Here is a 24644-nt window from a genome sequence, read left to right on the forward strand (position 1 = left end):
AGTCCTCCCTGTCCAGACGCCCGTTCACTTCACACACAGATGGCCAGTGTTTTTATGCATTTTTAATTTACCAATAACCTTTTAGGAATGAAAGGAAACAAGTGTCTATTGAGTTTATTGAGCGCCTACTATATGCCAAGCCCTCTGCCGAGAGCTTTATGTTCAGGGACTCAGTTAAGGCTCTTTCTGAAGAACAGAAAGTCCTGGGAGGCCGAGTTACTTGCCGAGGTCACACACGAACACGTGGCAGAGCCAGGGGTGAGACCCCACTCAGTGATCTCCAAACACCCAGGCCTTTTCCCATGGTGCTTCCTTAGGGGTTTGGAGAGAAGAGAAACTTCTCTTGCCTTTGCACATACTGCTGGCCAAACTCACTCAACAGTCAGGCGGAGCACAAACAAGCAGTTACTGGTGTACTGTGCAGGCGTGAGTTCAGTTGCAGCCAGGAGCCCCTCCTCGCAAAGGGACTTGATAAATCACTGGGGATGGCTAGAGCTTTCTCTCCGTTACTCATTGTCATTAGTCGGCCTTCTTTTGACTCTTGAATCTCCTGTGTGTGTGCGCGTGCGCGTGTGTAAGAAGCTTAAAGACCCAAGGATGTCAACTTATAGATACCTTAAATAGATAATACCATATGTAAAAGCCCATTATCGGCTGGAAGGCCTGTACTAACGTGAGATGTGCTGTTCTGTAGCTCTGTATGCTGTGACAATTCTTAGGAATCCCCCCTCCCGTCCACTGCCTTCCCTCGGTGTGTCACCCGTCCTCCGCCGAGGCCTGCAGTGACTGTCACCGGCACACCTGCACACCGTCCCCATGTGCCCTGGCGCATCCTGCTCCCAAGCTGGCCCACGGGCTCTCCTCTCTGCTGAGGCCCCTGGCATCTCTGGTAAAGGGCCTGCATAGATGCCCACTGTTTCTGGGGTTCCCTTCACACCTGGCTCTTAGCTGGTAGAAAGGTCTGTTTATTTGCCCTTTTTGAAAGCCCCTCGCTCCAAGCCCAAAGTATCAGCTTCCTGGCTGCCACCACAAAGACCAGCCCCTCAGGAAACAAAACAAACCCTATCTCTAGTTTCCCTAGCTTTTCTTTAAAGTTGCTGTTGCAGCGAGGCTGCAATTAAAAGTCAGGATCAAAGGGACTCACTGCCTCTGGGGCTGGGGACCCATCGAGAGCTTGGGTCTCCTTAACTCCTTACTCCCCATGACCTGATGCTCACCTGCCCCTTGGTTCCTCTGGTGTTTGGGTGTCGGGACAGACAGGGGGCTTGGGGAGACGGTTCAGAGCCCGCGGAGGGCCCCCCTCCACACACATGCACGCGCGTGCACACACACGAGAGTCTAATAGCCCCTCCTCCAGAGATCCACCCAACTGACAAAATCTATAAACATAAAATGCAAATCAGAGGGAATCCCAAATTGGGAGGAATTGGATGGATCATCTAGCATAATTCATATCTATCCTCTACCACAGCTCCAACAAGCAGGTTCTCAGTGCGGCTTTGCCCCTCTGTTGACTAGACCATCACTAGCTCAGAATGCTTACAGACCAGAACATTTTTTAAAAAATTTTATTTATTTATTCATGAGAGGTACAGAGAAAGAGGCAGAGACATAGGTAGAGGGAGAAGCAGGCTCCCTGCAAGGAGCCCGATGCGGGACTCGATCCCAGGACCCCAGGATCACCACCTGAGCCAAAGGCAGATTCTTAACCACTGAGCAACCCAGATGTCCCCAGATCATAACATTTTATTATAAAATTCATCCTTGTCCTGAAATGAAATGTGAACGTCCAGTGACTTTCACTCCCAGCCCTCATTTGGGCCTTTGGAGTGACCCAAATGCCTGCCTCTTCACAAATTCACCGACCACTATCAGGCGTCCTCTGATAGGAGCAGTTGGCAACTCCCTTAGGCTATAATACTTTTATTTATGCAACTTAAGACACTCTGAGTTTCTCTTGTGGACCATATCACTATCTTACTTGAACTTTGAACCAAGTAATAGAGGTTCAACAGAACTTCCTCACCAAGTGATAGAAGAAGGGGTGGGGTACTTCGTGTCCCTAAGCTCTGTACAGGCCTGAGCACAACGGAGAAGAGCTGCTGGGTGGAGGCAAAGTGAGGAAGGACGGACGTCTTCCTCGGGGATGGGGAATGCTTTCAAAGTGTCTTCAGTCCCAACAATAGGCCGTAGATGCTTTTGGAAACACCTGGCAAGACGCTGGACATTGACTTGCAAAACCCATAGGATGATTGATAGGTAGATAGATTTAGATGGACATCTATGTATATAGGTAGGTAGAGATAGAGTTTAATAACTGATATACTACATAGATACAGATTTAGATTAATATGTGTAGATAGAGATTAATATTTATATATACAAAGATAGCTAGAGATTTAAATTAATATATTATGTAGTTAGATTAATATATACATAGGCTAGATAGTTGTATACACAGATATACACTTTAATGTATATCCATGCAGCAACAGATATAGTCTAGTATATATGCAGATACAGAGAGATAATCCACCCCATTTGAATACCACACTAAAGCAGTTTTCAGAGATCAAGTACAGGTTGTGGGTGTTCTTTGTTGTTTCTGTTTTTTCAGCTCAACAAAACGGTGATCACTGTAGCCGGGTTCCTCTGTGGCTCTCAGCACAGTCCTCGGCAGCTTGGAGACCCACTCCGCCATCAGTAGATGCCAAGGTCACTAGAGGAACGAATTAATCCTGGCTCCCATCAGCAGTGGCTGCACTAACCTGCCCTCCTTCCTCCGACAGGGAGCAACCAGGAAGGATTTTCTCCCTGGGTTCCGCAGGGGCGGGGGGTTGGGGTGGGCCCACTCAGGGCCACCCTGAGCAAACAAAGGAAGGGCTGGCCAACGACTTCCCGACTAGCTGGCCAGGTTTCCATCTAGAGAAAACCCTGTTCAGAGGCTCTCAGACTTGAGTTAAGAAAGCCTCCCCCCCCCCTTTTTTTTAATAATAAATTTATTTTTTATTGGTGTTCAATTTGCCAACCTACAGAATAACACCCAGTGCTCCCGGTTTTGCTTAGGAGAATTCTCAGGTTGAAATTTAACCGAAAGCTCCCCAGGTCCTGTCTCTGCCTCTTTTTTTTCCCCCTCCTTTTTACTACTAGTTTTATTAATGTCCCTAAACCCAGCCAGCACTCTCTTCCAAGCTGAAAATTTGCCTTCTTAATTAAAACTACAAATTTTCTAGCTGACCACGAGGGAGCATACATTTTTCCCCCCTCCGGGTAAAATTTATATCTCAGAACCAAGACCAATGCTAAATAATTGATCAGAAAAAATAATTGAGAGGAGTGACTATTTTTGGAAACATTGACAGCCAGTAACCCAAGATGGGAAGTTGGAGAATGTCGCTGTTTAAAGCATCGTGGAGACCAGAGTTAATATCCGCCTCCTTAGCCAGATACATGTTGGGTCTTGAGTTGATGGTTCTGCGCCTGTGGATTTTTACTTGATGGTCTGATCTTTTCCTTCCAAGCCCGAACAATTAGTGCAGAGAGCCGAGGAAGCACCCACGTGGGCCGTGTGCTTTGTCAACAGCACGGAGTCCCCGTCTTGGATGGGCCAGGGCAGTTCTGTTTCAGCCCGTGGCCCTCCGTGGCTCCCCCGCGGGCCCCCCACCCCCCAAAGCTGCCAAAGCAGGGGGGCCCTCGGCAGGGGGATTGGCTTCCCTGTACAGTTTGGCAGAACCCAGCAAATTCTGGAGTTAGGTTTGTGACACTCTCCATCTTGCTCACTGGCTAAAAACAGAAACACACACACACACACACACACACACACCAAAATCAAAACCATATGTTCCATACAATATCAGGCTTCTAGAGAACACTGTGCCATTAAATAATCACCATCAACCTATGCACATACTTGAAGGCTATGGGAATAGGGGCCAAGCAGCTCCAGCCTCGGCTGAGGCAGGTAGAGAGGGACGATTCTGTTCCCTTCCTTTCTCAAAATGGCATGTCCTTGGAGCTCTTTCAGCTTTAATGGGGGACGCAGAAAGAGACTGCATTTACTGACTTATTTCCCTTCTTTCCATCTTCCTTCTTCCCCTCACATTTTCAGGATTGAAAATTAGAAACACTTTTCTCCTACACACAAAATTACTCTCTCTCTCTCTCACGCACACACATACACACACTTTTTTTTTTTTTTTTTTTCCTTCCTGCTTTGAAATGGCAGTTGCTGCCAGAAAAGGCTTCTCAAAGAACACATTGCTGTCCTGGCCAGAACAGTCAAAGGGTTCATTTAAAATGTAGCCGGCTAGTGAGAGGTAGTAGCTAGTTCAAGAGAGGGGTCACCCTTTGGGGGCTCAAGAGAGGGGCTTCCAGGGTCCTGTTCAGCCTGGGTGTGGGTCACGCAGATGTGTTCACTCTGTGAAAATATAGTCAGCTGGACACTTCCTTTCTGTTCCTAATACAATTTTTAAAAGGTAGCTTGGCTACCTGGCACCATCTCTCGTAAGATAAAGGGAAAGCTAGTCAGAAGGGGCCCCCGTATACTTTCACCTTACAGCCTCCTCTCCTTACCTGCCTCTCCTCTCGTACTTTCTGGGCTCCAGCTGGGAGCAGTGGGGCTCCATTCCCACTAATGACAAGGTCTGTGAAGCACCAGAGCATCCTGCCCTCAGGGCCAGTGGGGAGTTAATGCTTCAAATTCAGACTTGAAAAGGAGATCATCACTGTTAAATAAGAAGGATAATAATAATGCCACTTTGGTCATAGTGTGCAAAGCATGTCCTTTTCTGTGTGCTGTCGTTTTATGTTTTACAAACCCCTCCAAGTTTTGCTTTAAGTGTTTTGGGGTTATTTTTTTTATCTTGTTGAGCAAACAAGACTTGAGGTGGGGGAAGGAACCCCACAGGGCCTGCAGATGACGGTACCCTTTGCCCTTTCTTGCTGTGTCACCCTGGATTCGTGGGAGTCCATATAAGTCAAGGGAATGCAGGTCTCAAAAAGTAAGTAAGGGTGACTAAGGATGGCAGGAATGTGAAGCTTGCAGGTCATCAACAGGGATTTGAATCCTGGGTTCCCCTCCTTATGATGAACAAAAGTTGCCAAGTCATGTGGAACTTTGATCTGGTTGGCACAAGTCCAGGTGATGGTGCCATGTTTTAGGATTTTGATAAAGATTCGGGACAACAAGATACTGGAAGTGCCGCGCACACAGTGAAAGCCCCACGTCATTGGGAAGGGGCCGATGTCTGTTCATCTTCACCTGTTTTGCTGGGGCAAATGCATTCTACTTAGTGAAGTTTCCTTCCTGCAGCAGAAAACTTTGCGGGAAAAAATAAAGAGTACTGTGTGAAAAGTTGAGAGAGTCTATCTTAAATTTTCCTCATTTCTCTTCCTCTCGTGGAATTTATGCTCTGGTAGGACAGATAAGATGTAAATAAATGGCCACGATGAAGGTAATCCATGCCACAGGGTCAATAGATTCCTGATGTCCAGGTGAGGCAGGGAAATCTTCCTGGAGGAGACAGCCTCTGACATGCCCCATAGAGGAAAGCAAGACCATACAGTGCCTATACTTAGAAAGTACCCATGAAGGTTTCCCTGGAGCGTAGGGCACAGCTAAAATGCCTGGCATGGTTGTGTCTTGATTATGGAGGACCCTGAATGCCAAACTTTGAATTTTGAACTTCATTCCAAGTGCAGCAAAGAGCCACCAAATGTTTGTGAACAGGTGTGTGGGCAGTCAGACACTGCTTGGGGAGATAATTCTTTTGGGGGGGGAGGGGAGATAATTCTGTGAGCACAGTTTATTACTTTTTTTAGATTTTATTTATTTATTCATGAGAGACATAGAGAGAGGCAGAGACACAGGCAGAGGGAGAAGCAGTTTCCCTTTGGGGACCCCAATGGGGGACTCGATCCCAGGACCCCGGGATCACGACCTGAGCCAAAGGCAGTTGCTCAACCACTGAGCACCCAGGCGTCCTGTGAGCACAGTAGAGAGCTGAGAACTGAGGGCACCCAGGGAGTCATGAAGGACAGAGTCGGGATAGTGGTGACCAGGATCTGGCAGGAGGCCATGCGCTGGTTCCCAAGGACAGGGCAGGGCTCGGGGAAGCCAAGGAAAAGGGAGGGAGTTCGGGAGAACCTGGAGACCATGGATTTAGGTGACAGAAACATTTACAACACCAAGGATAGATGCACGCAGGATGAAGGGGAAGATAGGTGATAGATTCTGATCATTGGAAGTTTGCAGTTGGAATGTTCTCACGGAAGTATAGGTCTAGGCTTTCTGTAGAGTACAGAGCGAGATGTACATTTGGGACTCATCCACAAAGGAGTGGGATTTGAAATCATAAAGGAGTTTGAGGTAGCTAAGGAAGCAAGTGTGATATAGAAAATGGTTGCTGGCACAGCCTTGGGGAATGCTTACATTTAAGGGGATTTCCTAGACACATTCCCAGTGGCATGGAAGCCCAGAGGGAAGAGCCTTGCAGAGACAGCAGGTGTTCCTTGGGACAGGTGTGCAGGCCTTGAGGCATCTTTCAATGCCTTAGGATCTGTGAGAAACGATCGTGCTATTCACTGTGTCCTAGAAAAAACATGGGTCGGTGATGTAATACAGATGCATACTCGGTTTTCCTCAAGCAGGTGATAATGGGAACCAAGTGAAGATGAGGACTGAGCCTGGTAGCCTGACCTTTGGGAGACACCTGGAGAGTGGTGGCTGGGAGGTCGAAAGGCAAGGTGCCAGGAGAGAGGAAGCAAAAACATTCAGAGGGTGTGGAATATTTAGAGCAATCAAAGGGGTGATGGAGGGATGTGGAGAGGAATCGGGGCCAAGATGAGACTGTGTGGAATTGAGGAAGGGTTAGCTAGGCTGGCAGAGGGCACCTGGTGCAGCTTTGAGCCTGAAGAGGCTCCCGGGGATGGGATGAAACCACCGGGTTTTTGAAGATTTGTAGGAACAGGTGTGATTCTGCTATAACAGGAAAGGTGAAAATCATCCGATAAATTGGAAGGAAAGTGTAAGTTGAGGGCTAAATGCTTCTCCAGGGAGACTCCCAGAAGCCTTTGCCTTGAAATGAATCCTGCTCTATTCCAAATAACTGTAATAGGGAGGCCAACATACTACATCACGCCCCAAATATTAATTAGAGATAGGCTTTACATCATCGCAGGCTTCCCTGTAATACAGCATCCGCTGCTTCTTTCTAAAGTGCTGTACCAGTGCTAGTTGCTGGTTAGTTGTCATTTTCCTTAGCTTTAGCCCTCATTTCACTGGAGCCAGCAAAAGGATAATCACAGGCCTAGCACTCTTCCTCTAAATAATAATCTGCTAATATAGATGCCACAGTAAGACTTCTTTGTCATAGCAATCCCCCAGGCATTTTAAACTTGAACCTGGCAGGTAGTAGATGCTCAGTAAATGTTCCTGGAATGCAATGAAATGATGGGAGTGTCTTATTGCTGAGACAGGCATTTGTATAGATGGTTATTAGCGACGAGTCATACTTGCAGGAGCTCACAGCCCATCATCCACCCAAAGGCACCCAGAAGTTTCTATTTCAGATGAAGAGAGAATGCGTCCTTCCCCCCAGAGATTGTACCCATGTCTGTGTAGCTGTACTGTAGTGCGGAAGGGAGAGAGCTAAGCCCTCGCCCCTACTGCCAGGGTTCTTTTTTGCACTTGGACGTGAGAGCAGAAGTTGGCTGCTGAAGGCAATGGGCAGTCAGAGACTAGAACAAAATGCATAAACTAGGGAGTGATCTGGAGAACCCAACTTTTACAGTAAGCTTTAGTTGTTTAATTGCCGCAGGACAGATACTTCTGGCTGTGTTCAGCTGCACGGCGTGTACAGCACATCTCACAGAATGGAGTGACCTATTTATTTACCCTTGAGGGCCTCTTGAAAACTAAGTAAAAGACAAGTATGCCCACAGTCAAGGCCAGAATGAGCTCTTACAGCCACTGGGACAAGGTCAAATTGCTCTGCTACATTCTCTGCCCCACCCAACTCCAGCCCCTGGAGAAGAAAGAAGTTGTGTTTTCCTTCCCAACCCATTTCAAAGCCCTTCACCAGTTACTCCAAACGTTGGTTTCGTTGGCTGCACAAACTCTCGGGAAGCTTCTTAGAAAAGCAGGCGACAGATTCTTAGGCCACGGCCCCTGAGATTCTCACTTGGGATGTGTGGGGCAGGGCCCAGGAACCTACATTTACTGCAGAAGCAGAGTGATTTGAATATAAATGATTAACAGGCCTCTGGGAACAGGGGGCAAGAGACAATTTAAAGCCTGCATTCAAATTCTGGCTGCGCCACAGACTAGATGGGCCATCTCAGGCAAACTGTAACATGTATTTGCATCCCAGGTTTTTAAAAAAAAATGTATTTAATAATACCCAGTTCTCTAGGTGGGATTACATGAGATCATCTATGCCAAGAACTTTCTAGCCTGCACAAAATAAAAACTCAGTGTGTATTATCAGGATATAGATTTCTTTGGGTAAACATGAAGCTACTGTGAAATAAACCCCAAGTAATGCTGTGGACCCCCTGAACGACTCCACAAGGAGTAGAGACTCCACCATGCCCATCTCTGCAGTTCCTTAAAAGCCTTGTTATCATTCACAAAGACGTCACCCGTTTTACCACAAAATGCAAGAAGGATATTCTACAAAGTAATTTTATGCCAGACTTTTGGGAGCACTTATATTTGGTAGGGGTGACAGTGACCAGAGGAATGCAGGATTCCCCCAGACCAGAGGAATGCAGTTGCTTTTGAAAACAAGAGGACCGGGCCACGCTTGGAAAGCTTCGTACAGTGCATGTGTGAAAATGGAGCACTTGACCCAGCTCCATGACAGTCCATGCCTTGAGCTGTTTTGGCACAGATAAAATTGATTCTGTCCCCACTCGGGCCGTTTTTAGGTCATTCAAGCAGATGGTAACTGGCTCACATTGGGACCAAACTCCTGAACTTAAACTTTTGGAAATGAATGAATAAAGGAACGAATTTCCTGTGGGGCCAAGAAATGCTCCTGACATCTGCCAGTCCGTCCCGACCTTCTGGTCCCTGGGGAAAGGTTGGCCCTTTGTGGCTTAGAGAACAAATAAGCGAGGATTGCTCCAAGGTGTTTCCTGCGACCGTGCACTCCTTCCTTCCTGGATGTAGTGACCCAGTTGCCTGTGTTGGGAGACTCGATATGGCACGTCCCTTTCTTCCCTCCGAGAACCCATCGACAGCAGAGATATTTTCACAAGTTAGGTGGCTACTGGTGCTCCAGGTCATAAGGATTTGGGTCACACATAAACACAGAGGAAAGAAGTGTGGTATGGAGTCCATTTATGTGATCAGCACACAGGGAGAAATAAGGACAGAAAAGTGAAAAAGAAATACAAAAATAGAGGAGGGAGTACAAAGAGAAATTTATGATACTCTGAGATAGAAACATCTCCGTTTCAGCTTTCAGTTGAGAAAGATTTCTAAATGTTTCCAAATGAAAGTATATCTGCAAATCTGCAAATCCATTGTGAATCGTTTTCAAAATGCTCATTCCCTCCATTCAGTTAGCACTGATTAAAATCCAACTGTGTGCCTAGTACGCTGATGCTCCGTAAAGCAAGCAAAACGAAGTTGATTGGTAGCCAGCAGTCGCAGCGAGGAGTTAGGACACACGTGTGCGTGCACACAGGTGCGCACTGTGCAGGCCAGTGGGGCCCCCGCTGAGACGAACCCTGTTTGGATTGGGGGCCCCAGACACTTAATGCTTAGTCGAAAGCGCGCGAGAGAGGCCGTGGGAGTGCAACCAGTTGGGCCCGACTCCCATTGGAGTGAGTCTTGAATCGAGAAGGATGCCTGGATTTAGATAACTGCCAAGGAGAGCGGAAGACATCCCGTATCAAAGGAAACTGTTCAAACAAAAGCCAATAGGAGGAAATGAGCTCGTATTGTGTGCACACATGGGGTTCCACGGAAAGGAAATTGCCTGATTCAGGACACTTCCGATGCCTCCTGAAGCTAGCTACAAGAAAAGGCTGCGCCTGTGTTCCCACAACCTGGAGAAAGTGTCTTCCTCAACCCAGGGCTGGCTGCAGTGAAAAGGGTAGGATTTTAGCACAACTACCTACATTCTTAGACTTTCAGAAACTTCAATTATAAGATGTGTCCTCAGGATCCCAAAAGTTGGTTCCTTGTGCTTTATGGTATTTGGATCTAGGTAAATGTGGGGAGCAAGGCACTTGGCTCAAATGTTCTGGTCTCTTTATGGGTAAAGCTCACTCATTCTTCAGGCTCCATCAGCCAGCTGAGGCACAGCCTGTGCCCATCTGGCAGAGTCACGTCTCTTCAGGGGGCCCTTTCTTGGCTTCCTGGGGTGGGCCAGGCCAACTGGAGTGAGGCTTCTTAATGGGCTCAGAGATTTTACACGCAGGCTGCTCAGCTAGACAACAGTGGCATCGACAGTCTTGCTACCTGCCATCTTCTGTCCAAAATACAATCCTGACCATGAGCTTTTGGTTCTCTAGGGTGCAGTCTGGTGCTGCCTGGTGCCCCAGGAGCAACACAGAAACAGGCATGACATTCCCAGTCAAAAGGGCCTTAGGGTCTAGAAGAGGAGCATTCATTTCAGTAAACATCAGGAGAAATAGGAATTTCCCTGGCTCCGTGAGCCCCTGGCTGGGGTGGGGGAAGGGCACCTGTGAGTGGTTAAAAAAGCATGGAATGAGCAGGACTTGTGGGTTGTTTTCTTCCCTTTTGTGTGGCCTGATTGACAGTTTGAGTACAGTTAAGCTTGGATCTGTGGGGATGCTACTATAAGTGGCATGTATCATGGAGTCCTTTCCACTGACGTCATCCTCTGAAAGTGGTGCCTGCAGAAGGCAAAATGTGGGACCAGATAGGGCTTCATGCTGGTTGTGGGGCCCAGCAATGTGCTTCGGTGCCATCGTGCTCTCTCTCCCTCTGCCTCTGCCTGGACCCCCAGAGCTATGACATGCCTCAGGCGTCCGTCCTCCCCCCCACCCCAGGTGACTGTCTGCAGCAGTGGCCGGTGGCCAGTGTGCCCAGTGGATGTAGGAGACAAAGTTGATCTGGAAACTGTGCTCCTCATATCAAGTTCCACTGTGGTTTAGGTAGATAGCTTTTCAGTTCACTCAGGGGGATGAAAAATTAGGGTCTTTAAATCATGTTCTAGCCAGACACAACAGCAACAAGGTCAACTCCAAGGACAAGAGGACTAGACAGAGGGGGGCACAGGGGCTAGGAGGGTGACGGTGGTTCTCCAGGGCAGTGGAGATGCACCAAAGGGCAGCCAGCAAAGAAAGGCAAGAAGAGTGTCACAATCGCCTTTTAATTAGCATGTTCCTTCTAATTAGGGGCTTCTGAAGCTTATCAAGCCTCATCTATAAACTAAAACTAATAGGCAGTTAGGGGTTTTTTTGTTTCCTTTTTTTGTTTTTTGGGTTTTTTTTTTCTTTTTTCCTTCCTACCCTTCAAGGGAAAAACACATGAATTAAGATTTAATTTGCCAGCAAACAGCATAATGTGAATGCACAGACACAAAACTATTTTATTCAGCATGGATAAGGCTGGATATTTAGGGAGATTTTTATCCTCCAGCATAGATCTTGTTTTGTTAACATTCATCAGAAGCAGCAAGAAAAAAAAAAGGGTAGAGTAAAAACTTCGCCGAAGATTCCTTCTTGTTCTCCTTACATCTCTGTCTCCCACAGCATCAAAAGGGCAGGAGAGGGAGCCACACCCTTCTCTTGGCCACGGCGTGGACAGTATTTTGCCCTCCCCGCTGGCTAAAAATGACGAAATAAAAACACAATTCATCTCACATGACATGGGATAATGGTGGTTTCAGAATTCCTCATAGTTTAAAGGCTGATTTACAGGATTAGGTCATAGAAATGCCTGTAAAATTCCAATGTGATTATTTAGTTATGTTCGGTTTGTTGCAAATATTACACTACGCCCCGAGAAAAACCCCACTTGTGAAGATCTTTGTCATGAATTTAAGTTTGCTTGCCTGACTTTTTTAGCTGTCCTGAATAAACGTGGGCTATAATTTTGAAAGCAACAAATTGAGGGAAACCCAAGGGGAAAGGAGGCCAGTGCCTAATAACGCTGCTGAATAAATCATGATCAGGGAAGCTAAGAAAAATCTGGAAACCAATAGAAACAAGTCAACTTATATTCAGGATGGTCCCACAAACCATTGAAGTTCGCCGAGAACCATGAAACTTTGGCTTTTTCATGTATTAACGGCCCTTTTGTGCCATTGTTTTACAATGTAGACCAGCTGATAATGTGCCTTGTTCCTCATTGACTTTGCAATCTCATTCTTTGCCACAAATATAATGGCCTGTTTGTTTTGCCGCTGATGCACACTGGCCAAAGAATCAGACATTTGTTTCATAGTGCTTGTTTTGAAGAAATCAGTTCTGGGTACATCTTTACACTGCCCATAAAAACAGAGGCTTATCTGGGTGAAAGATACCCCAGGTCTGCACTGGGGTGGGCATCCGTGTTTCCACCACTACAGAAAATGAAAATGAAATATAATAAAACTTCATTTCAATCTAATTACTAAAGAGCCTGAATTATAGACTATTCATGAAGATGTACACTTTTATTAATTATAACAACATACGGCAATTTGAACTGGCCGAGAGTATTTCTCATAATGGCTCTTAAGAAGTTCTTATTAATGAGGAAATAAGAATGGTTTATAAGTAGTATTACAGGTATTTATATCTAAATGAATGGTAATGAAATGCCTAAGAAGTTTGGTCTCATAAGTAGGGTAAATAATCCCATTAGAACGATGTGAAGGCTCTTAATTTATTCAGCAAGCACACCCCCTCTGTCCCCTTTTTTTCATAAGCAATTCAAAGGTGACCTTTAGCCTAGTCTGGGGGTGGCTTCAACTCACAAGGGAACTCTGATCAGTCGGTGGTGGCCGCCTGCCTGGAAACTTGTTTTGAGAAATTTTCCAGTGCCAAGTCTAGATTCATAGGCAGAAAGTACCGGGATTGATTAGTCATGCCTGCTGTGGACGGGCAAGGTGGGAATAGGAGTAATGAGTGCCCTCCCATTTGCTACCCTTGGCTGGGCAGTTCAGAAGTGCTGCGCCGTTGGTGTTGTCACTGAGTCATCTCCAGAACAGCCTGCAAACTGATGGTAACTTTTCGGTGATGCTGGTAACAGTTGGTAGGTAGCTCCAAAATCCAGCAGCTGAAGCTTCTTTCTACCAGAATGGTAACCACTGAACTCCCTTAATTCATTTAAAACCCTGGGTAAGAAAAGTACACTGAATTTACTAAATGTAGCTATGGGAATGCATTTTTAATTTTTCCTAAGTTTGAAGCGCAGAATTATTTTTACAACCCTTCTTTCTACTGCATGTGATATTTGGGGAATGGAGTGCAGGATGCTGTTATGTGGGAACGAGCCCTTGGGAAATAGTATTTTGATATTTTGTTTTAATTTCATGTGCCTTTATTACATTTTTCACAAAGAAAGTGAACAGGGGCTTATTTCCCTTCACTAAAACAAATCTGAAACTCAGGGCCAGGGCCGCAGAGCTTCACAGTTTTCTTTTATTTCTAAGTTAAATAACAAATAACAAACAGGACAGAGGAAGGGAACTAACTCTTTTAAAGCACCTGCTATGTTTTAGGCACCTTGACAATTGCTTTCAAAATGTTACAAAACTTTTTTTCTTCTAAGTTAATGCTCCCAACTTCCCTGACAGATATGGAATATTGTCTCATTTTATAGATAAGAAGAATGAGGTTTAGGAAGATTAGACCATTAGGTCAATATGAAGCTTAAATTGGAACCAGTTGCTAACACAGGCTGGAATTTCTGTGTGGAGTTCAGAATTTAAACATAAGCTACTTGTGCCAACTTTTTTTTTTTTTTTAACTTGTGCCAACTTTTGAACAGGACTTTTCAGGGATATTTTATGTATTGACTAATAATTCTAGAGCTTTAGCATTTTAGGAGTCCTCAAAAAATTTTGGCTACTGCTATTTCCCTCTCTCCCTCTCCCTCTTTCTCTCTCTCTCTCCTCTCTCTCTCTTGTGTGCACATATATACCTTTAGGGGTGTGTGTGTCTACATAGTGTGAATGCCTATTGAACTTCAAATGTTTATTGCAAACCACCTTACCTTTTTTTTTTTTAAGTGAATGCCTACTTATGTTAGAAAACGAAACCTCGAAAGGGTAAATTTTTATAGGAGGATAAAGACTGTAAAGTATACAATAAAATCAGCAGTGTGTGTAAGAAACCAGAATATCATCCTGACATTTTCTACAGTATGTAAATTGCAGTTCTAATCCAGAGGAAGTCTGCTTTTGGTTAAGCACTGTGAATAAACTCCTGTTTCTAAAATTCTCCATCTCTCTTTTGGTGGGAGGGGGCAGTAGGGGGTTGGCGGTAGAGAGAAACTTCTTTTTTTTTTTTTTTTTCCTGTTTTCTTTTTTTCTCTGAGAAGGCTTTTTATTAATTTCTTTTGCTGAATTTTTGACCCTGTAAAGAAAAAGAGAACTATTGTACCAAACCACACAACAGGGCAGGCTCCCCCAGAAGGGATTTTTTCCTTCCTGCTGAAGGACATAGATACCAGCTTTATGAGCTGGTTACAGCCAGCTTTGTCTCAAAGCCAGTAGATTTTCTTAATATACTTATTGCTGTTCTGTAAATAGCACAGGGGCAATCATGAATCTGAACCACTTACAGGGTCAAAATGAGACCGATACTGGTAATCTTGGGGAGAAAGTGTTGAGTAGACACAATAATGGCACCAGTAATTAGAATTCTCTCTTACTGTGCGCAACAATAGTCTTTACCACCAATCCCATTGTCTACCTCTGAAATTTATTGAGATACTGCATGCTAGAAACATTTTTTCACTGTATAGAAATCTCTGTAAATGCCATGTGATAATATTAATGATAGTAATTGTATTAAAATGTTTAATTAAGACATGAAGAGAGCTCTAAGACTGCCCACCGTGTTTCTTTAAAAAGAGAATTGATTAAAAACTGCAGTATGCTTTGTTTGTTTCTTTATGTTCAAGAATATTTGGAGGAACAGGCATCTGAATCCTGGCTATATATGACTTTCATAAAAGCTGTCAAAGAACAGGCTGAGTTTCTTTTTTCTTCTTTAAAATGGTATGCTACCCTGAATTTTAAAATTCTGAATTGCCTTTTGATTCCCTTTGAAAGAGGGACAAGAGAAGAGATATTTCCTAAGGTCTAGCTAGGATTGCTTTTCATTCTAGAAGAACGTTACTATAGTCCTTCTCAGAGCTCTTAGGGAAGGCATCATTTCTCTCCTATTTCTCTTGCTTATTGACTGAACTTAATGATACAATCTGGGACACTAATGTGTAGATTAAATGTAAAGTGTTAAAAAAAATAAATGTAAAGTGTTGCGGCGATTGAGGCTGTGGTATTGTTTATATGAAAAATGCTCAACATCACTTGTCATCAGGGAAACACAAATTAAAACCACAATGAGATACCACTTTACACCAGTGAGAATGGCCAAAATTGACAATACAGGAAACAAATGTTGGCAAGGATGTGGAAAAAGGGGAACCCTCTTGCACTGTTGGTGGGAATGCAAGCTGGTGCAGCCACTCTGGAAAGCAGTATGGAGGTTCCTTAAGTTAAAAAATACAGCTACTCTGCAACCCAGAAATTGCACTACTGGGTATTTACCTCAAAGATACAGATGTAGTGAAATGAAATGGGGACACCTGCACCCCAATGTTCATAGCAGCAATGTCCACGATAGCCAAACTGTGAAAGAAGTTGAAATGTCCTTTGAGAGATGAATGATAAAGAAGATGTGGTATATATATATATATATATATATATATATATATATATATATATATATGGGATCCCTGGGTGGTGCAGCGGTTTGGCGCCTGCCTTTGGCCCAGGGCGCGATCCTGGAGACCCGGGATCAAGTCCCACATCGGGCTCCCGGTGCATGGAGCCTGCTTCTCCCTCTGCCTGAGTCTCTGCCTCTCTCTCTCTCTCTCTGTGACTATCATGAATAAATAAAAAATTAATATATATATATATAATGTATGTATGTGTATATATGTATGTATGTATGTATGTATGGGAATATCATCATTAGAAAGGATGAATACCTACTATTTATATTGACGTGAGTAGAACTAAAGGGTATTATGCTAAGTGAAATAAGTTAATTGGACAAAGACAATTATATGGTTTCACTCACATGTGGAATGTAGGAAATAGCACAGAGGATCATAAGGGAAGGGAGGGAAAACTGAATGGGAAAAAAAATCAGAGGAAGACAAACCATGAGAGACTCTTAACATGGTTAAAAGTCAAACTAAGGTTTGGGGAAACAAACTAAGGTTTGCTGGAAGGGGGCGGGGGTGGGAGGAATGAGGTAGCTGGGTGGTGGGCATTAAGGATGTAATAATGAGCACTGGGTGTTACACACAACTAATGAATTATTGAAAACTACATCTGAAACTAATGATGTACTGTATGTTGGCTAATTGAATTTAAATTAAAAAAGAAAACTGTTTAGAACTCTAGATGTTTTTAGTTCATTCATTAGACAGCTAAAAAACAAAAAGAATGATTAGAAGATTAACAATGTTACCTACTCTATATTTTAGTCACATCTTGATTGGGTGGTTATTATTTGTACCTTAAACAGTTTATAAGCTGTTAATATTTGAATCTGTAGACCAGTTGCTCTACCTGCGATTTTTACCCCAAAACATTGTGGTACTCAATCTTGAAAACATTTAGTCTGCCTTAAAGCCAATAGGGCAAATCCTTCATTATATTTTTTAAAACTAAAATAATTTGTCATCAGACAATCTCATTCTAGTTCAATGTTTTTATGTTGCACTAGAAACAATGTTTCTTGGCAGATATTCCTTCCCATATTTATTAGTAGTCCTGGACTTAACATGTAATTATTTACTCATTGCATAACAATTTACTTTTCATAATATTTCATAGACATGTTTGAGGCTCTTGTACATGGTTGAATAGCTTAGTTGATTAAAGCAAGAGACAATGATTATGGGTTGCTGATACCATGGACTCACACTTCATCCCAAACCTTAGCCAACCCTTCTAAAAATATGTGCTCTGAGTCCCCAAAGGGATCAAGCCGTAGCATAATATCTTTAACCATGTAAAATACAAAAAGGAAACTCCATGCTCACTATTGCTGCTAAGAATAATAAAACCCAGATAATGCTTTTTTCCCCTTAGAATTTCCCCTTTTATTCTGAAATCCTATATAATAAAAGGAGGTGAAGAGAAGGTGGAGCCTTATCCTAAATGTAATGTTAAAACTGTCTCATTTGGTGCCTTAGTGGTTAATTTTACATTAATTATGTTTTATTATTAGAAGTAATAATAAGGAGTTATAATTTTACATTTTCATGCCAAGTTCTATGAGAAGTGTTATGCAAATTTTACTATATTAGGAAGCTACAATTTGCAAGCCATTGTCACTCTGTTCATTCTTTTATTTAATCTCTTTTCTTAAAAGTTGGCCAGCCCCCTACCACAACCTACTCATTGTGAGTTTGGATTATTCAAATTAACATCAAGTTGTTTAAATATTAAACTGTATTTTACTTGTGACTTATTTTTCAGTCACACTTATTATTATAATTTCTGCCAAGCAACTTGGACAACCGACTATGATATGCAATATGCTTATTGTATCAACTAAGTGGGCAAAGTTCACATCAGTGAAAATGTGTCCAAACTCAGCAAAATAATTTGACTTCCCTATTTCACTATTTTTCTTGCATTTTAGGATGTTCAGTCTGGAAAGTATATTCACATTTTATACGTGAGCATCCCTAGATCTTCATGACATTTGACCTATTGTTCAGTTTTAAATGAGGAAATGACATGGTTGCAAGCATAAAAGCCCAGGGGGCATTTTTAGAAGTTTATGAGTATTTTTTGTTTTATTTTATTTTGTTTTATTTTATTTTCTGATGATAAAATATTTGTTTCCTGAAGAAAAGATACAAAATGTTTAATATTATATGGTAAGCATTTAGATCTGACATTCTACATTGTTCGAATTTAAAAGCTGCCTAGTATCTAATAACATGAATGTACAATAATTTACTTTAGCACTTCCTGTCAGTTAACATTTACATTGATTCTGATTTTTTATTTTCATAAATTATGCTGTGATTAATATACTGATACATAAATATTTAATCCCATGCTTGATCTTTTTCCTGTAGGATATATCCCTTAAAGTGGGATTCCTAGAAACTATGTATTTTTTACCTCTTGAATATTAAAGAATACTTTTCATTTTCAGGTAGGAAATAAATGGCAGAGTATGTTATCTGGAATAATAATAATCTCCATCAACATTCTATAGACATCTTTCTATTGGCTTTTAATACTTTATATTGCAAAGGGAAGCCAATAAATTTTTTTAAAGATTTTATCTATTCATGTGTGTGTGAGAGAGAGGGGGGGAGGGGAGGGAAGGGGCAGAGGGAGAGAATCTCAAGCTGAGTGCAGAGCCTGATGCAGGGCTCCATACCAGGACCCCAAGATCATGACCTGAGCCAAGATTATCAGGAGTTGGTTGCTCAACTGACTGAGCCACCCGGGTGCCCCTCTATAGACATTTTCCTATTGGCTTTTAATTTTTGTACTGCAAGAAAGAAGCCAATCAATTTGTTTGTAGTTAACTCTTTTTTTGGGCAGAGGGGCTAAATCATTTTAGAAATTTTCCCTTGTCTTAGTGATTACTGGAATATTCTAGGTTCTCAGAGTTTTTCATTGGCTTTCCTAGGGCATGGAAGTCTCTTCTTTTTTGACTCCCTTTGAACCTCCCCCAATTTTCTACTCTGTGTCTTTTAATTCTGCTATTTCGTTTGTTCCTTTATTTTTCTCTCTCTAGAGACATGAATTATTCTTAGTTTCAATTTTGTTTTCTGACCTCTGTATCTGTGAGCAGCTCTTGGGTCACTTAAGCCTCTTTTTCCTTTTTCTCTATGTTGAATAAATATGTCTCAAGTGTATTCTCCACCTCACTGACTCCATTTTGTACACTGACAGTGCTCTCTATTGCGTTAAATTAAGGTTTTAATTCTGCTACTAACGCGGTGGTTTCCTCACATTCTTTTCTGATGCCATCCAGCCGCCATCTTTACCCATTGCTCTTTCAGTCCATTTTCAGTTTGGTCTGTTGTTTCCTCTTACTATCTTAACTTTCCTGTTTCAAGATTTATGAAGAAAGAATGGGCTTTCCTGAATTTTATTGAAAATGCAAAGCAAGATGCTACCTTAACATTTTTTCATTTTCTTTTATGATAAACTTTGAGCTCTCCATCTTGACCTTCTATTTCTTTTTTCATTTGCAGACTCATTACACTGGTGTCATATTGGATCTTTATTGCATATCTAAGTGTTTGTTTGTTTGTTTGTTATTGGAAAGAGACCTGTGCAGGCTTGCTTCCTTTTATTCAGGACAGGGCACAGAAATCTTTTTATAGCTCCCCACTTGCCACCTGACCATCAATAGAATTATTTTCCTAGATAGTAGGCAGAGGATTCCTTGATGTAAGTTTGATTGAGTTCAGTGGTGTGGTAGCTTCAGTACAGGGAGAAGGGAATTCCAGCCAGGGGGTACCCAGCATGGATGTGTCATCCCTGCTTCACTTTCTTGCCATAGGGATTACTCCTCTCCACCCAACGTTTCCTCTGCTTAGCCTTCATGCCAAGTATTCAACTCAGCCAAGCCTCCTTGCTGTTGCTCTTCCCACTGCTCAAGGGAGACAAACCACTGACCTGCTGGCTTTCAGGTTAATGTAGCTACTTGGCAAAATGTTGGATTTTCCACTACAACTGGTAGCAGTAGAGACTTCAAAATATGTAACTGATACGATTTCTCTATTTCTAACACTCTTCCAGTTTTCTTTTCCCATATTTTTATCAACCTTTAGCTAGTTCATAGCAAATCCCCCTGCACTGGGGACTCGGGCAGGGGAGTTAGGTAGTTCCTTCTGCTCAGTTGATATTGTACCAAGAAGTCAGAAGTTCTTAGTTAAAATGTATCGAAGCCACTAAAAATGGATTGACCTTTTTGTTGTTTGCATAGTTTTTTATTCTCAGAGACACTTATATGCCTGTTACCAAAGATTCACTGGCATATTCTTTTGCCCTTTTGTGAGTTATCTTTTTAATCAAATCAACACTGCAATTTATTTTGGCAAATAGTACAAGTTGAGCTAATAAATTCAATTAATTTATTCTCCATCCCCCCCCCTACAATTTTCCTAAATAATGCTTACTGAATAAGACATCCTTTCTCTATGTGTAGTACTTATTATCTTGGATCCTGAGTTCTTGGGTACACTGACATTCCTTTCAAGATGAGTTTGGTTAATTGCATTGATTTGTCTGTGTATTCTTCAGCAGGAACAAACGTTTGTTTTTGACTGATACAACATATATCTACTAAGGTCTGATCCCATATATTATGATTCTTTTTATGAAATTTATGTTCGGTCTTCATCTATTTCTTCTTCTAGAAAAAATCTCAAAATCATTAAATTCATTCCTGTACTCATAACAACTTCTTCCAACAAGAACAAAAAATCTTTCAAGGCTTTGTTATAAATGTGTTGAATCTATAAATTCATCTGGTGAGAACTAATACTTTTAAATGATAGGAATGTCAATCCAGAAATATCTCTCAGTTTGTTTATTTTATTTATTTTTTTTTTCTCTTTTTTCTCTCTTTTTTCTCTTTTTCTCTTTTTTTCTTTTTCTTTTTTTTTCTCTTTTTTTTTTTCTTCTCAGTTTGTTTAAATGACGCTTTGTATCTCCAGGTAAAGTTCCTTAATTTTTTATACAAAACATTTTCAGTTAACATTATTCCCAGTTGTTTTGTGTTTTATGTAGCTATTATGAATTATATATTTTCTATTATATATCCTATGTGACTATTGCTACAAAGCAAGAAACCTATTGGTTTCATTTACTTTATTTAGTTATCTCATTTCTGGCAGCTTAACAGAACTCACTTTTTCCTTGTGAAATTTAAATTTAATTCTCTTGAGTTTTCTGGGTATATAATCATATCAAATCGAGATAATGACAACATTTTCTCCTCTTTCTCAACAATTATACCATATATTTCTGTTACCTATTAATGTATTGGCCACACCATTTCTGACTTTGAAAAAATTTTGAATAGCTGATCTTTTGAAAATTCTCAAAAAGAAATGGCTAGTGATAGAGGTTTCTCTATATTTTACATCCTGCTATGAATGTAAGGTTCCCCAGGGAATTTTAAACTAATTATAGCAACCAGCAGTAGATGTTTCATCTTGCTAACTGAAATCCAAGGCACTTAAGTATCTCATAAATATTAGTTTTATGATATTAAAAAATGCAGAGTAGTACATTTAGACTGATGGCACATAAGTTTCTTGCTTCATAGAAAATATAACTGATATATATATATTTAAAATAAAGAGAACCAACTTTTTTTTTGCTTTGTCTCAGCCATCCATCCATCCATCCATTTACCTATTCAACAAATAACTTATTAAACCCTATGCTTAAAGCAAAAGAATGAAGAAGTCTAGTCCCAACCCTACAGAATCTAGGGATGCATAGTTCTGCTCACATAACTGCACCCAAAAATGTTCATGGCTTGATTAAATGATATCAAGTGAGTACTTACATACTTATTAAGTTCTTATTACACTAATTATATACTTATGAGCTAAAACTTGATCCTCTGAAAAACAAACACTTGTGACATGTGAGTAAAACCAAATATTGCTTGCAGTTTCTGTTTGTTCATTACTAGAGGGCTTCCCCTTCTGCCTGTCCAGGTCTCTCTCTCTCTTTTTTTTTTTTTTTTTTTTGGTTGAGGAAAGTCTGCAGCTATACAGGTGAATGTGGGAGAAGTAAACATGTTTTAAAGTTTACTGGTTTTCACATTCATAAAAAATATCATTCAGTAATCTTCCCTTTGTAAAATGGTGATGCGCACAAATTTTTTTATAGTAACGTCATGCTTATTTTTAATACTTATTACAGAAGTCATCATGTAGTGTTCTTCAGAAGCTTAACATTCTCAAAAATGTGCTAGATTTTTCTTAGGGGTTTTCTAATAAAAATTTTTCAAGCATCTAAAATTTTGACTGATAAGTGTTGCTGCATAAGAAGCATTTTAACTACTTAGATGAAAATATAACACTGAATCATCTCCAGATTTGTTAGTATTTATGATTTCTCTTTGAAAAATAAACTATGATCTACACCAAAAATAAAATAAAACATATTAGTTCTAATTTTCAAAGCATGATGGAAGATTTTGCTACATTATGATGAAAAGGAAGGCACTTAGTAATATTCCAGGAGTGGCTCATGAAAATTTTGGTTGTAAAAGTTTAAATTAAGACACAAACCAGTGTTATCAATGTACTCTAATGCATTTACTCTAACTTATCTTTAAAATGCCCTCTGCAAAGTATTTGCCTCTATTTTGAAAATATATTTTTCAGTCTAACCATTTGATTTGAACTTGCCTTTTTGACTTCTTTTGACCCTAAATCTAGTCCTCTCCTTTAGTATTTAGTCCTTATACTTGTAGGGATATAAGATTATCTACAATTCCAAATACATATTATCCTCAGTCATGGTGTAGACTCCTAAGAAAAGTAGTTAATTTGATAGATTTCCTAAAGCAAGATTGATTGTGCCAAGAGAGAGCAAACACAATTGAAACCAAATGGATGTGACTTTTCGGTGGCAATAACAGCCCAGGTGCCCTTGGTTGACTCTAATATTGTAGTAAATAAGTTAGTATGTTAGATTTCATAGCCCCAAAGTTGTGACACTAAATCCAGAGTATGCTCCCATGGTCATTTTAGGCATGTGAATAATCTGGAGAAGCACTGTTTTCTCCTCCAAGGATGGTTAGTGATTCAGATGAAATCTTTAGTTTTAACTTTGTGTTTCTGCTGCTGGGTAACAAAGCAAACCCCACTGGATCACAGGTATCTCCCTAAAGATCTTTGTCACTGCTAGGCAAGAAACATGACTCCTAGCATGTCCGAGCAGAAGTGGCCCTGGAGACCCTGTTGTTCAGTATTTTCTCAAGTGTTTCCACTGAGGCCTCTTTAAAGCAGAGGAGAGAGGTGTTAGTCTCCTGAGTCTTAGAATGACTTACAGAAGAAGGCTTCTTATTTATCTGAAGACTCTAAATAGTACCTTCTATTCCATTATATATGTCTGCACTAATACAAAAAAATTCAAAATTACCTACCCTTGAAGTTATTTGACTTTCTCTTTTATCTCAACCCTTTTTTTTTTTTTTAGTAAAATTGATGCTTCTATAAGCTACACACTATGTTTGCGTTTGACTGTGTACCCACTCACACCCAAGTCTGACAACCACTGCTTGGTTCAGTGTCTCTTTCTCAGGGTTGGGTAAGCTGAATCCTGGAGAGGGACTGTGACTCATCCCAAATCTCCTGCCCCCGCCCCCCCCACTCCCCACCATGACCGTGCAAAAACTAACTCCGCTCTTCTAACTGCCAGCCCTACCCGCTTGTTGACAATTAGGCAATTAAGCTATTCCCCAGAGTAGTCAAGTGTATTTCAGAGAGCCTTTATTTCTTACACTTTTCCACTTTGGAAAAATAAGTGCCTTCTAGAAACTGCCTGCAGTCTAGTGAGCTAAATATATTTTCAGTGGCGGATGAGGTGAGTGAGCTAGTTACCTATGAAGGCTCTATAATCTACCTGCCCATGGACTTGTGTATTCAAGCGCTGCATCCTTTTCCTAACTCTTGATAACCAAATGCTTCTCCCTCTGAGGGAAACCATTGGAAAAGCCTAAAGTATTGGCCTAAGTCACAGAGGAGTGAACAGGACCTCCATCTTCAATGGTTCTCTGAAAATAGTGCAACTACCATTTGAGAAGCTGGATGACTCTCAGAACGCCTGTTAGCAGAGCTAACGGGGAGTTAGTGAAAGCAGCTAGTGCTATGAAGAAGTCATAGTCAGGCTTAATAAATATTTTCTGCTGCTGAGTCATTCTTACAGGAAAAAGTAGTGCAGACAGGATCATCTCTGCCAAGTGTTGCAGAGGTTATCAGCGTGGCCTTAACCAAAATTTCCACCATCAATGTTGCAATCTTCCTGCCCTGGCTTGATGAAGAACCCAGAGATGAGATGCCTTCTGACTGGGGCTCTGCTTCAAGTCCTCCAGATTCCTTCACAGACGGCGTAACTCTTGGGTCTTGGCAACAACCGAGTATAGATGAGGCAATGGAAGTTTCAAGTTCAGTGGTTAGCTCAAGGGCAAACTACATCTCTTGACTCTTAGCAGTTGTGGATTTAAGTGAGCCACACATTTCTCATTTAGATACACACTTTTGTTAAACCCTAAGAAAGTCATGTTGATTATATCTCAGTAAACAAAACATCATTTACATCTGCACATAGAGTTCTCTTGTAATTGTAAAAATTATTTCTCATTTCACCCCCAGTTAAAAAGAGACTTCGTTAGCAAAATATTGCTTTAAATGTAAAAGCACTGCTGAGTGG

At 41.5% G+C, this 24644-nt stretch overlaps 1 protein-coding gene across 9 annotated transcripts in view; it reads left to right on the plus strand.

Annotated features, from left to right (window-relative positions):
• Positions 1-24644, plus strand: part of MBNL2 (muscleblind like splicing regulator 2) — a 161861-nt gene that overhangs the window by 10701 nt on the left and 126516 nt on the right. Inside the window, exon 1 of one of the 9 annotated variants that reach the window (XM_025441061.3) lies at positions 13197-13216. The exons of the other annotated variants lie outside the window; for them this stretch is intronic. The gene's annotated coding sequence lies outside the window, so the exon portion shown is untranslated. Of the gene's footprint in view, positions 1-13196; positions 13217-24644 lie in introns of those variants that run through there. 9 annotated transcript variants of the gene reach the window in all.

The sequence above is a fragment of the Canis lupus genome, chromosome 22 (genome assembly GCF_003254725.2).
Source record: "Canis lupus dingo isolate Sandy chromosome 22, ASM325472v2, whole genome shotgun sequence".
Taxonomy (NCBI): domain Eukaryota; kingdom Metazoa; phylum Chordata; class Mammalia; order Carnivora; family Canidae; genus Canis; species Canis lupus.